The 13,984-nt window shown below is 53.4% G+C and overlaps 1 protein-coding gene across 12 annotated transcripts in view; it reads right to left on the reverse strand.

Moving 5' to 3' along the window:
• Positions 1 to 13,984, reverse strand: part of LOC138060821 (ciliary neurotrophic factor receptor subunit alpha) — a 238,380-nt gene that overhangs the window by 157,394 nt on the left and 67,002 nt on the right. For 2 of the 12 annotated variants that reach the window (XM_068925735.1, XM_068925727.1), the window contains exon 1: positions 3,375 to 3,577. The exons of 8 other annotated variants lie outside the window; for them this stretch is intronic. The gene's annotated coding sequence lies outside the window, so the exon portion shown is untranslated. Of the gene's footprint in view, positions 1 to 3,374; positions 3,578 to 3,851; positions 3,869 to 5,009; positions 5,027 to 13,984 lie in introns of those variants that run through there. 2 more of the 12 variants (XM_068925729.1, XM_068925728.1) reach the window with 2 other exon arrangements.

Here is a 13,984-nt window from a genome sequence, read left to right on the forward strand (position 1 = left end):
TGAAAGGGACCTCTGCAGATGATCTAGTCCAACCTCCCTGCTCAAGCAGGGTCACCTAGAGCACATTGCACAGGATTGCATCCAGACGGCTTTTGAATATCTCCAGGGAAGGAGACTCCACAACCTCCCTGGGCAACCTGTTCCAGTGCTCAGTCACCCTCACAGTGAAGAAGTTTTTCCTCAGGTTCAGATGGAACTTCCTGTGGTTCAGTTTCTGCCCCTTGCCTCTTGTGCTCCACTGAAAATAGTCTGGCCCCACCCTCTTGCCACTTTCCCTTCAGATACTTATACACATTGATGAGATCTCCCCTGAGCCTTCTCTTCTCCAGATTGAACAGATCCAGCTCTCTCAGCCTTTCCTCAGAGGAGAGATGCTCCAGTCCCTTCATCATCTTAGCAGCCCTTTGCTGGACATGCTCCAGCAGCTCCATGTCTTTCTTGTACTGGGGAGCCCAGCACTGGACACAGTACTCCAGGTGAGGAGTACTCAGCCCTCACCAGGGCTGAGTAGAGGGGCAGGATCACCTCCCTCGACCTGCTGGCAACACTCTGCCTAATGCAGCCCAGGATACCATTGGCCTTCTTGGCCACAAGGGCACATTGCTGGCTCATGGTCAACTTGTTTTCCACCAGGACTCCCAGGTCTTTCTCTGCCGAGCTGCTTTCTAGCAGGTCAACCCCCGCTTCTTCCTGCTAGCCTCGGAGGGTTCAATCCCACGCAGGCAGCAACTGCCCTAGCTTGGGTTACCAGCACAAACTAGCGCCTGAAAATTGTGAGGTTTTGCATTTTGCCCACCCAGCCTCACCTCGGGGCGATGCAGCTCCCGGCTCTGCTCATTGCAGATTCCAGAAAACGGAAGAGGCAGATCAGGGGGAAAGACAGCACTGAGGAAAAATAGCAGTGGGGGAATAAGAGACTACAGCGTAGGAGATTAGGAAGGGATCTTCAAGATTTAACAAGAGATGAGGGAGTTAGACCTAATTACATGCCAAGCACTCTAGGAGCGAGCAGCCAGCTGCGGATTGTTTAACTGATGCAGTGTATAGGTTTGATAATCACTGCGATGTAACAGTGATAATCTTCCCCTCACCAGCTCCTGGCACTTATTCCACTACAGGGCGAGCAGCAAGGGGCTCAGGAGAGAGCCGTGCACTGGCGAGCACTGCCAAAGTGTGCAGACGCTCACCTCGGCCCAGGGTTGCAGTTGGGAGCAGAGGTGTTGGGTTGCAGCGCTGGGCTTTGCAGCATCCCACGCTGATGTGCAAGTCCCGGGGGATGAGAGGAGAGCGCGTGTGCATGGGACAAGGGCTGAGTAGCCCAGCGTATGGCCAGCCGAGCCGGGGCTGAGCCGCTTGGCCACAGCTCAGCTGTCCCAGCAGGTCCCCTTGGGGACTTTGCACGTGAGCACGATGCCCCGATGTCTCCTTGCAAGGGAGGCTTCAGCAACGTTCACGCCTGGCGGTTGTGAAGCCAGAGTAATTTATTGATAGTGTCCCCCTGAGGCAGGCAGGGGACTATGCAGATGCATGATAAAGACTCTGCAAAGCGTAATAAAAGCAAGAGGAAAAGTCACACTCATAAAACACCAAATGGGAGGAGTTAGAGGGCATCTGGGGTGACACAGCTTGCTTTGCCACCGTCTGCTGCCCTGAAGAGCCTTGGGGGAGCTTAGCATTAAAATTGTTCTACCTGTTGTGCAAAACCCAGCCACTTTGGTTCCCCCCCCCCGCAAGGTCCCAGGACAAAGTGGCCTAGGGCCCCAAAGGTCAGGGCTGGGGCCTCATCGGGGTGCTGCCACACGGGGTGGTGGGAGATGGCGTATCCCAGCGGTGAGCCCTCACCTCGCTCTCTCTCTCACAGGGCTCCATTTCTCAGGAGCGTCAATCAGGCACCTGCCAGTGAAGCCAATTCACTTCCATTTGGAAAATTAAAGAAATAAAATGAATCGTTTTCTTAATTTGAAAGGGTGGCAGGAAGTGAATATGCCTTGGGTCTGTGCCAGCACTCGGTGGTCTGTTTGGCTCAAATGCAGACTTTTGCTAGGGCAAACGTCTGCCTCCTCCCCGCCTCCTCCGGCTGGACAGACCTTGCTCGAGGACCTGTGGGTGCTCCCAGCCAGCTCCCGCTCATCCATCCCTGCGCTCCAAACCGGGTCTGGGAGCCCCTGCCAGCCTGAAGGACCTGCTCCCGCTTTCTGCTGGCCTCAGGGAAGGGAGAAGGAGCCGGGCTGGGAGAGGACCGCTCCTGCCTCATCCCTGCCAAGAGAGACCCAAATTGCCCTCCGCACTGCTGGCTTCCCCCTCTCCTGACCGGCTGCCTCGCTTGCAAGACAATAACGCCATCTCTTACTGCTTTTTTTCCTCTCCCCCCCACCCCCCAACACGAATCCCCAAATCCCAGCTCCTTCCTGCCAAAGACATGTGCACCTGCAGAGCAGCTGGTGCCAACATCCAGAGCGGAGCCAAGCACAACAAACGGGCCAAAGAGCCCTCACTGCACAGAGACCAGCTTACAAAAACAACCGTATTTCACCCCAACTCTATTAAACTGTCCTGGGTTATTGCTCCATTTCCTTTCCCACCACAGAGGATCAAAATGAGATTCCTGTGGCTGCACAGAGATGCTCACACGCCTCCCCTTCAGCTGCCCCTTCCGTGCTCCGCGCAGGTGAAACCCGCCACAGGGTAGCCCAGCTTTGCGTGCAAACAGTTTCCTCTCAAAGATGGAGTTTTCCCTTTGGAACAACTCAACCAGGAGTCCATTCCCACGTGCCTTTAGCCAACAGGGCACCCAGCCTCTTCCAAGAGCCCAACCGAGTCCTGCGAGCTGTGGCCTTGTTGCAAATCCCCAAAAACATGGTTATAGAGGCTTCAAAGCCAAGAAGGTCTGGTATGACAGTGCAGCCCAGTGCGGCACCACTCGCTCTTGCTGTCCCGAGCCACAGCTTTAACCACCAAGACCTGTGCTTGTGGTGAGGAAGCTGCAGAGGGGCCCAGCTTTCATCTCAGCTCGGTCACACACCTTACAGCTGCCTCATCTTTGCTCCCCCGGAGAATGCTCCTCGCAACAGCAACAACTTATACGGAAAAGCACCTTGTTTTCTCAGGCTTTGCAGAAAAAAACCCTCTGGCAGTTCCAATCTAAGCAGCAGAGACACCACCATGGCACCCAGACTGTGGCCTGTGATACCAACCAGCGTGGCCTCGCCATGTCCTGGCTGTGTGCCGTGGGCTTGCTCCGATACACCCCTGCAGATACCTGCAGCTCCAACCCCTCCTGGTGCCGTCACCTCTGCTCAGCGACGGGCCGTTAGCCCAGGAACAGGCTGTCTGAGCTCTGCGACTATTCCCACTTAGCATCTGTCTTGTTTTACCTTTGAGCTTCAGGGTTTTCCTCTGCCAGGCGCAAGAGTAAACTGGACCCCTTGTTTACAAGTCAGAGAATTTTAAAGCTGCACAGAAGATTCAGGGCGCTGCTCCCATTAATTTCACCAACTTTCACACGTCTAAATATCAGCAAAGTTTTTGACTGAAGAGAGGCTTGCTTCAAGAAAGGGGGAAAAAAAGCCAAGAAAAATGAACTTCACTTCCACAGGCTTTTACAAATAGAAGCATCTGAAATGCAACAGTTTTTGCAAGCACTCTGCTGGCTTTGCAAATAGATAAGGATGTTTGGGAACTGAAATCATCAAAATTTCCGCTGCCTGTCTCGTCACACAGTATCTGCACGCACACATATACACACGCGCGGCTCAGCCACCAGCAGCGTCTGGAGAGGAAACGCAGAGAAAAGGCCCAAGAAGTTTAATGAACTGTCACAGCTTAACAAACTAATCCCTGCTTATGCTCACCTCATCCCAAATGAGAGACTGGGAAAAACAAGTGTGCAACACGAGGCAGCTCTCTCTTATCTATTGATTAGTTCTATATGGGCAAATAATTACACAGAGACTCCTGGGTCACAGCAAGGCACCATTTGCTCCTTCACGACACGTGACCAGAACAAAGCAAATACCTCCGAAAAATTTCCCATGAAAAGTTTGCATCTGTTTTCCAGAAATACTTCAGTTAAAGGTAAGAAACATGCATGGGAGCAGCAAGGCTTACAAAACACTTGCAGAAAGACGGCTTTGAACTCAGACACGAACATGCACGTGGCAGATATGGTGCAGAAAGCTGGCCTTGACCCCGGTGCTATTTATCAGCGGTGCTCAAGTTGTCCTCTGAGGCCTCAGCCGAGACGGGGACCGGAGCCGCCTGGACACGTAGCAGGAACTGCAGCCCCTGCCCCGAAGACACCACAACTGAGCGAGCTGAGAGAGAGGCAAAGCCAGAGGAAGAGGAAGAACGGTGCAGGCAGCAAACTAAACCCCAGAAAGACGTTGGGAAGGTTTCGGGGAGAGCTCGGCTTCATAGGAAGAGCTAAAACAGGGACAAGGAGCTCATCAGCAGGGTCGCACGCCCACCACCCCCGGTCTCAGAGCTCCCCTCTGCGATGCGGCTCCCTGAAGCAGAGCTTGGAAAGCTCGATCTCCGGAGCGCCTTTGCCCCCGGCACCTTTCCTCCGTGGGAGGCAGGGCCGGGTGTCTCATGAGGCAGCCAAGAGCAACAACTCCAAGTCAAGTTTCTGTTGCTGAAAATGCTCAGCAAATTGCTCCTGAGTGATGTAAACATTTGCTGGCAGGAGGCACTGGGTAAATAACTTGCAGCAGTGCAAACAACAAGTAGCATTTTCTTGGTAAAGAAGCACCCAGGCTTTCAATCAAAGCTCAGGGCTCTATTTTCCTAGGCCCTCTATCAAGCTAAGAGAAGGTTTTGTCTCAGCCTGCACAGCCCATTTCCCTTACATGCACAGACACACACAAACACCGGCTCCCCGTCCCCCAAATCCTGCTTCCAGCAATTCCCAGAGCAGAAAAGGGAGAAATGCACTGTATGAAGGATCAGTTGCTCCTGACCGGCACCTCTGATCTTTGTAAAAAGCTAGTCTGGAAGCAGCAGCATCTCACCATACTGCAGGCCGTGTTTCAGGACAGCTGGTACCCAACTGGAAACGACTGCAATGACACTGGTACCCCAGCTCGCTTGCACCATGTATCCGCCAGTAAACTGAGCGCAGATGCTAAATCAGCTGTTATCCCATATCACAACAGGAAGGAGTTTTCTTTCACATCTATGTTTTGCTCTTCTGAGCAACGCAAAGGAAATCCTGGTTCCAGCTGATCCTGGCTTGTTCTAAGATAGCAGAAACACCAGCTATTTTGCCAAGCTATGTCATGGGGGCGTTATTTCAATGCCCTTTTCTGTACCAGTTGCAAAAAATACTTGCAATAAGAACTGAGGTGGACAGAACGGTAATAAAAGGAAGGAGCTGAGGAAGCCGGTTTGTGGTCCCCAAGGGATTGGCAAAGAGGCACCAAAATTGGATTTTACAGCACCGGTTTGCTCTTAATGTCTTAGCTGAGAAGACAGCCGGTGGCCTAGACACAACTATCCACCTCAGCAGGCGCAACACCCCAAAGAAACAGTCCTTGGCAGCAAAGCAAAAGGGGCGACAGGACCGACTGCCAAACAGTTACGTTTCAAACGGGGAGAGAGGAGAGAGCCACCGGAAATGAAAAACAAATCCCCAAGATTTGGCGAGGGGCGGCCAGGCAGCTTTGTTATCGTTGTCAGCAGGGTGGGCTCTGCGGGGGTCACCGCGGGAGAGCGGATTTACCGCTCGCATCCAGATAAGCAGAGGTGCCTCTGTCAAGGCTGGAGGAGAAGGGGAACGGCTCTGAAAGCAAGCAGCCCGCTGGAGAGCGACTCGGGGGGGGGGAGGGTCCCGCTGGGAGCTCGCCCATAGCCTGGTGCGGCCCCGTCGCAGCAAGCCTGGGAAAAGCAAAGAGAAGGCACATTTGGGAAGCGTGGGGAAGAAAGGGAGAAGGAAGAGGTGAGATGATAGCATTGAAATATAAATGAGATGGTTGTATAGATACTTTTAAACCTACCCAAATGGGAAGCCACAAGGAACCAGGCCCCCATACACCATTAGCACATCACTTATTAATCACCCATTAATGAAAGGGTTGCAGATAGCAGAGTCCCATCTTCCACCACTACAACGTTTTTTTCAGTGTTTTCTCCTTCCCTCTCCAATTGTCTTCCAAAAATTTCCTCCAAAAGCTAACACCAGTGATTTCTGCTTTCGTTTCTTTTTCCCTTCTAACTGAAGCTTTAAAAGAAACAAATACAAACAGAATCAACTCTGCAGCAAGCTTCCATCTATTCCTTCTTTACTATTTCTTCCATATAAGATTCACTGCTTACTGATGAAAGCCCGGAAGCCCTTTAGAAACTTGCACGCCGCTTCTCTCCATAGCTCTACCCACAAAAGCACATTCAAACCTCTAACCTTTTCTATTCCAGGCAAATTATTTGCAAACAGAGCCCAAGCTCCCCAGAACACGTTGCTCTGTAACTATTTGCTGAATAGCTTCAATGGACCCATGAACTGCTTGCAAAAGTATCTGTTTTTCACCCATAACCTTCCATAGTCGGCTGGCTGTCATGCAATGCTCAAGGTACCGAAAGAATGATTCTGCCTTGTGGTGAAAAAAGCAGTACTTACTGCTAATACTAATATGCTTCGTGGTGCAAACATCCAGATTGCCCTTTGCTCACTTCAGAGATACAACTTGCTTTCTGGATTTGGCAATAATTTCAGCAAGACCATGGTCACAAGAGATGCGTTTTGGAACGAGTCAAGCAACTCATGGCTCTGCTATTTATAAAACCTTAAAAATAAGCATAAAGACATAAAAACATCTCCCCTCCATCCACACACACATACCACCTTATTTGATCAGACCTCATAAAAACCAGATGCTATCTCAGAAATTAACTTCCTTGGGAAAATAAACTGCCTGTAGTAAATCCTGGGGCTAGCAACGGGCAGCTGCCCCAGTGCGCTGTCTGTGCGAGGCTGACACTTTAACCTACGTTTGTGGAGTCTCAGGACAGTCGGAGACAGCGCTAAAGCTCTCTGCAAAGCTCTTTAGAGCAGCAAGAAATAGCAAGCAGTCATGCAACTCACAGTAACCACTAATAGGGAGTTGGACTTGGTGCTGGGCAAGGAGGTGAAGGAGGCAACAGAGGGGAATAAAAAAGGAAAAAAAAAAATGGACGTCAACGAGTTGTCAATGTCTCAGAGGCACCATAATAAAATCTGCAGGCAGCAAAGGCCTTGCCGGTAGGCAGGAGAGCCAGAGTAAAGAAAATAGAAAGCGCTGGGCACCACCGGAGGCTTTTAAGGCCGGGGGGGAGGCTGTCAGGGCCCGAGGGTGTCGAGGGTCCGCTGCCAGCCCAAAGCTCACCAACAGGAGAGGGGCGTGTGGGACTCCTCTCCCCGGGGAAGGGGCACGGGGCCACGGCAGCCAGCCGGCCTCGAGCACCCAGCAAACGCACGCCCAACCCCTGCTCCGTGGCGCTGCCAGGACCGGCGAGCCGTGCACGGCCACCACATCTCTGCATCCCTCTGCGGGCAGCGCGGGGATGGAGACAGCCCGGCAGGGTTGGAGCTATCGCCGCTGCCAAGGCGCTTGGATGCGCCACGCCGACCAAGGGGCGAGACAGCCAGGCTGCGTCGGAGCTGCCTTTAATCCCGGAGCTGCTGGGTGTTAGATTCCAGTGCGCTTCCCAGGCTCCCCGGCGGAAATTAAAGCGCGCTCAGCGCGGACGGATGCCGGTGCCGGATATTCAGGCAGAAGGAAGAATGCGGAGTTCTTGGAGCGGGCACGACCACCCGCAGCTGTGCAAACAACCCCGGCAAGAAGGTGACTTACCTTGGCCCCGGTCCGAGATCGCAGATGCCCCCCACCCCTCAAATAAGCCCTGCTCTAGCTCAAAGACAAGAGGAGCAAAGCGGTTTCCCAGCACGATAGCGACTGAAGCTGCAATCTTGTAGACGAGCGCCTTAACCAAGTTAAACGAGTTGGCTCGAGTCAGGGCTGAGCAGTGATAGTCACCCTCTGCCTGACCCAGCCCAACGCACCCGTTCCTCAGTTTTACCTCTTAGGTTTATTCATGCTATTGGGTATTTTTTCTGCCACCAGGGAAGCTCCTAGAGTGAGGGCAGGCCAGCGAGCTTGGTGCACTCTCAGGCCAGCTGCAGCCCCGAGGCATCGGGGAGCAGGATGCTGCTGTAGGACTGGACACATCCCTCATCACGGCATCAGCCTGGTGTTTCTAGCAGAGACAGCGCAGAAGAGAAGCCACCAAACTCAGCCCCTGGGAGCTTTACGCCAGGTGCACAGCAGTTTCCTGTGCAGCACAGCGCAGCGGTTCCCGGGGCCGGAGGCCGTTGGACATTGCACAACGCGGCGCAGCAGTCCAGGAGCAATCCCGAACGCAGTTGGAACCGCGGGAGGAGCACGAGGCCCTGATCCAGGCCAGCACATGCTGATCTTTCAGCACCCGAGCACTCCTGACCCCTGTCATCTAGAGGAAACTAACTTCAGATGGCGAGAGAGGAAGGGAGAAGTATCTGCACTGTATCCAGGGGGAATCCAAGGGCCTGAAGCACGGAGACGGAGCCGACTTGCTGGAGGTCGCACAGGAAAAGCATTATCGGAGCCTGGAAACAAACCTGCCCGCTTGCAGGTCCCAGGCCAGTCCCCAAAAGACCTTCCCTGGCACTGCAGATGGGAGAAGAGGAGAAAGCACCGGCCTGAACTTTGCAAGGCGTGGGCTCCATCCCAGCTCCGCAGCAGCTTCCCGGCGGGGTCTCCAGGGGCGCTGAGCCAAGGGACGGTCAGCATGCTCCCGGCTCTGCAGCCCTTCCCTACCTCAGCTCCCCACCTCAAAACACAGGGAAAACATCAGCTTGCTCTCCTTTCTCACTGAATTCGCCATACACTGCCCACCATAGGCAAGAGGTGGGGTCTGTAGGCCCCACAGTAAATAAAAATAGAGGGATTTTTAATCCCAGAAACCCAAGTATTTTGGGGGGGGGGGAGGGAGGGAGGGAGGAGTGGGGATGCAGGAAGATCTCCAGATCGTCTTTGTTTCCTCAGGCTCCCTCCTATTGTTTCCTCCCCAGCTTTTGAGCTGCTACAACTTTATTTTTAGGAAAACAAACCAGAACAAATGGTACTAAATACAGGCGCCCTTAAAGGGGAACTGCTGGGAAAGCTGCAGCTCCTGGTAGGGAATTTCCTAACATCGCTAAAAATCCTGGGCTCATTTATTTCCTGCTGTCCCGCCAGCCCCAGCTCAGCTGCACAGCGGCGCCGGGAGCGAGAGGAGCGGGCTGCCCCCCAGCGCCCCCGGCTCCCGGAGGCTTTTTGCCGAGCGAGGCTATTGGATCCAGATGGGGAGAGGAGACGAAGAGCTGTGGGGCTAGCCCAGAGGAGCTGCAGCGAGGACGCGCCGGAGCTGTGCTGGGTACAGCAGCCTGCGGCGATGGAGCCGAGCGCCCGGACTCGGTGCTCGCCCAGCGGGAACGGGCCGGGACGTTCCTCCCTGACATCCGCAGGGAGGTTGCATGCAGGTGAGAGGCAGCATCATGACCGGACACCGCGGCTGCACACTAACACGTGACAGGCAACTAGGAAGGTTGAACTGGGGCGTTTTCGGGCTTGGGATGCCGTCATATGACAAACTAACGGTTAATTCAGTTTGCTCACTGTGACGAGTCAGCCAAGGCAGCACCCGTGACCCCAGAGCAGTGCAAAATCCTGGGAGCACTAGGCTGAGCGCACTCATACGTGAGCACCTATACTATGTTTTCATATGTCAGCTTAGGCACCCCTCTTTTTCCCCCCACCCAAATAGGCACTTGGAGCACCTGAAAGTTTCAGGCAACTGATGCTGAAAAAGACTCTGGATCTATAAGTTTACTCAGGAAAATAAGAAAGAGGAGCACCCTGCAAACATGTGTCCTGCCTGCCGCTAGGAGTACCATCTTAAAGTCCAGAAATCAAACTATCGTACAAAACCCCAACAACAGTCGCGTTAACTTCTCCAAGCCATTTTGTAAGCTTTGAATACAAAAAGCTTCCAGTACAAAAAAGCATTAAAAGGTCAGCTCAAGACAACAGAAAACCCAAAACACCTGAAACCCAAGAACACAAACTCACTCTCTTTGCTCAGCTGCAGAGCCAGCCCCAGGGACACGGTTCACCCACAGCCCAAACGCCAAGCAACGCGCTAGCTAATGCTGAACGTTCGCCAGCCACCATAACCCACATCTTCGTTTCAACTCCCATCCATCACAGAGCATCCTAGTCTGTCTTCTCACGCAGGGCTGTACAAAAGTAGTTTAGTTTATAGAAAGAGATGAACATGTAGCAGTCACTACCCTAGGCAACCCTGCTAGCCACAATCCAAGTGATATGGAGTCCACATAGCTCCCGAATAGGGTAAGATGAGTGACAACAGCACAAAACAGCAAGCAGCCAACGCAGAAGAGAAAAGAACGCGTAGTTATTATAGGATTATATTTAGGATTAGTTTTGGGAGATGGTTGCGCTAACTAGTATTTTCCTTCGTGGTCCCAGGCTGCCTCTTACCAGAACGGCCCTGGATAACGCTGCCCCAGTGCCACAGCTGCTTCCTCGTACTGGTTTAGTGAGGCCATTCCCCAAACCAGCCCCCGCACTCCGGCGCCCTTCCTAGCTCCTGAGACTCCCCAGCTGGCCTTGGGCTGCAAAGACCCCAAAGCCGCTGCTGGTGGGAGCCCTCCCTTTGGCCTCGCTGCTTCCAGGGAAGCGGCGCACTCCCTTAAGTCTGGAGGAGTCACCCAAATATGTTCAAAAACCCAGAGGAGTGCCAAAAAAAAAAATCTCTATTCTAGCAGAGGGTTAAAGTTCCCAATTACAAAATTGGAAATATAGTTACCCCAGAGAAAAATAAACTAATTACTAAAAAAAAAAAACCAAAAAACAAAAACACCATTCCAGATTATATTTAACATTCAAATTCCTCCTTAATTGCTCCAGTGTCTCAGCCAGCTTGCAGGGGAGGAGTGGGGATTGGCAAATTAGCTCCCCCCCCAGGGCTGCTTCACCCTGGGGAGCTTTCCGAATTTACATTCCCATTGTGTTCCTTAATTAGTACATTCCTTTAGCTTTTCTGAGAGTCCCAACACTTCCAGGGCTGTTACACTGCTTTATAAATTATATGTTGTAAGGAATATTCACTGCATGCACATTTTACTCCTCCCACGGTGTCCCGGTCGCTGTCAGCTTTCCACGGAGACCACACACCACAGCCTGCCACCACCCGCGGCAGACACGCGGCTTGGGCTGCTTTGGCTCGCTGACCTCCCTTCAACCTCTTCTTTCCACCTTGGGCACCTCTTCCCATTTTGGGGATCGTCTTCTCGTGTTGGCCCCATCCTGGGCACACAACGCTCTACACCCAGCCCAGGGCAATACCTCACAGTCTACAGTTTCTGATGCTCCAGGGAGGCGCACGCTGCTTCCTCGGGGACAAAAAAACAAAATAGGGAAAAGTTATTTAGTTTGCCACAGATCAGCCAGCGCTTGCCAGCAATCGAGGACACAGAGGGACAGAGCCCAGGGCCCCTCGCCACCCGGAGCGGAGGGAAAGCTTCCAACACCTTCAGCAACGTGAAGGTTTCACCCACGTAACCCTAGAAAAACCAAACGGGACAGAAGTTCACGGTAAAGGAAAGACAATTCAGCGTCGCCAAGCAGCACAGTCTCCAAAACAACGTTTTCCCCAGTCTCATCAGGGATGATTTATGAAGGCTGACACCACTGTTAACCTCTGACCACGTCCCCACTGCCTGCAGGGTATTCCACAGCCTGCCCAGGATTGTCCTGCAGCAACTCAGAGGATGACTGCATTTTATCTTCCCCGCCAGCACAATTAGGTGCTCTGAAGGAGACCCATTTGATCATTTTACGTGCAGCAACCTGGCCGCTTTATCTGACAAGAGGGAGAAAGTGCAACGCTCTGCCCCCGGGACCAAGCGCTGCATACAGCAGCGTCGCCCACCGCTGCGCGCACGCGGACAGAGCGCTGTTTGGCACGCGCGCCGGTCACTAATAACCCGCTATTTGCGACCCTATCTGGTTCTGACATGCCCGTTATTCAAAGGCGTTCGGCAGAGACCGCGGGCAACTCGTTTTCAGAGCCTGGGTTAGTTCACAAGCTCGTGAATTCCCGAACTGTTCTGTTTGTGCCCGCAGCCCAGCGGCAAAGAGCTCTTTGGCAAATTTCAAGGGAGCTGATGTTTTCTGAAAGCACCTGCCTTTAGAGGCTGTAAAAGCCCAAGAACTTCCATCCCCATTTAAGGCACGTATCTAGCCCTCGCAGAGGCAGCCAGCAGAAAAACTTGACCTGTCCACAACCATATATGCTGATATCACGTAACCCCCCCTTTTCCCCACCTCACACTTTCCAGAGAGATCTTGTGATATCAGGGATGCTGAGCCAGAAGCACAAACCTGAAAATTAACCCTTTTCTGCCAGCTCAGGGAGCGGAAATTGGGCAGAGCAGCAGCAGGTCAAGGACCATCCCCGATCCCTCCGCCCAGCATCTCTCACCCCGCTCACTCGCGCAGATCTCTCTGCTTTCGGCTGATCCCCAACTGCAGAGTGATCCCCTGGGATTGCAAGCAGCTGCCGTAAGACAGAGCCATCCTCGGAGCAGACATCTACCAAAGGCCCAGTCCTACCCTGCAGCGCGAAGATCAAGACAACGCCTCCACCCCGTGCTTTCAGCCGAAGCCGTGCAGGAGACCTGGAAAAAGCACGTCCAGCGTTTCCCCGCAGCGATGGGAACGCAGTGCCTTGATTCACCAGAGCATCCAGCCTGCTTGCACCGTATTTCCTCTCCTTCGACCAGGTGGAGACACCCAAAACCCTGTTGGGTTTTTGCCATCTCCTGCAAGCACATGCAGAAACGCTCCCACCCCATCACGGGTGCCCCTCGCAGCACTGACCCCCAGCTGGGGCTGGGCTCCCTTGGGGGAAAGCCGGCAGCTCCTGCTGCCGCGCGGCCGGCAGGACGGCTCCCCGCACTCCGAAAGCACCCAGCCACGGAGGCAGGGGAGCAAGAGCCGTGCACACGGGAAGACAAGACGGGGCTTTGGAAAGGGTTTGCTCACAGACTGCTCTGTGCTTTTGGCAAGACTCGAGGGCATTCGTTTCGAAGCTGCGTTTACATGCCTTTGATCAGGCGTCTGTAACTTTCCCGGTGCGTGACAGCAACAAAACAAGTTTGATACAGGGATAATGGAACACGTTGCGCGCCTGTCTGTGTGAACGGTTGTAGCGAGGCTGTGTGCGTCAGTAACTCAAAGGGCAGGCGGGGGGAAGCTGATGGCAGGGGAAGATGCATCACAGCAACGGCAATGCCTGCAAGAAAAGCACTAACCCAGGGACAACAACTATTCAGCAGCGCGAGCTGGCCACTGCGAGCCTGCTCCGAGCTAGCCCCAGCTTGGCGTAAAAGCAAAACTCCCTCCCGTCGCAGGCAGCTCTTCCCTTCCAGCTAGACCGAGCACAGCAGCATCTGACTCCAGCTCGGGAGGCCTCGGGGCTTGCACACAAGGGTGCTCGAGGGCACCGGTGTCGAGCAGCAGGTGCCTTTTCCAAGGTGGGAGGTTTTCAGCCTCAGAGGCACGTCAGTGACTTTAAGCCAGACCTGCCTTTTGAGGGATGCGTGCAGGCAAGCCCCGAGAGCAATGAGAAAAACGGAGCTTTCAGAGATGCTCCTAAAATGGTTGTTTGCTGAAACACTGTGGCACACCTGGCCCCATTATCAAGGCCATATTTGCATATGGTTAGGACAACCGGGCTACTAAAAACCTGGCCATCACTTCAAGCTTCGAAAGCTTCCTTTATGGAAGGCAGCAAAACGCACAGAGGAGCAGGAAAACGACAGAGCCGCATATACAGCCATAAGCAAAGCCATGCTAGGGAATGCTAGCATAGGGCAATGCCTGGGCATTAGGATGTGGATAGCACA

This window comes from Struthio camelus, chromosome W (assembly GCF_040807025.1).
Source record: "Struthio camelus isolate bStrCam1 chromosome W, bStrCam1.hap1, whole genome shotgun sequence".
Classification (NCBI taxonomy): domain Eukaryota; kingdom Metazoa; phylum Chordata; class Aves; order Struthioniformes; family Struthionidae; genus Struthio; species Struthio camelus.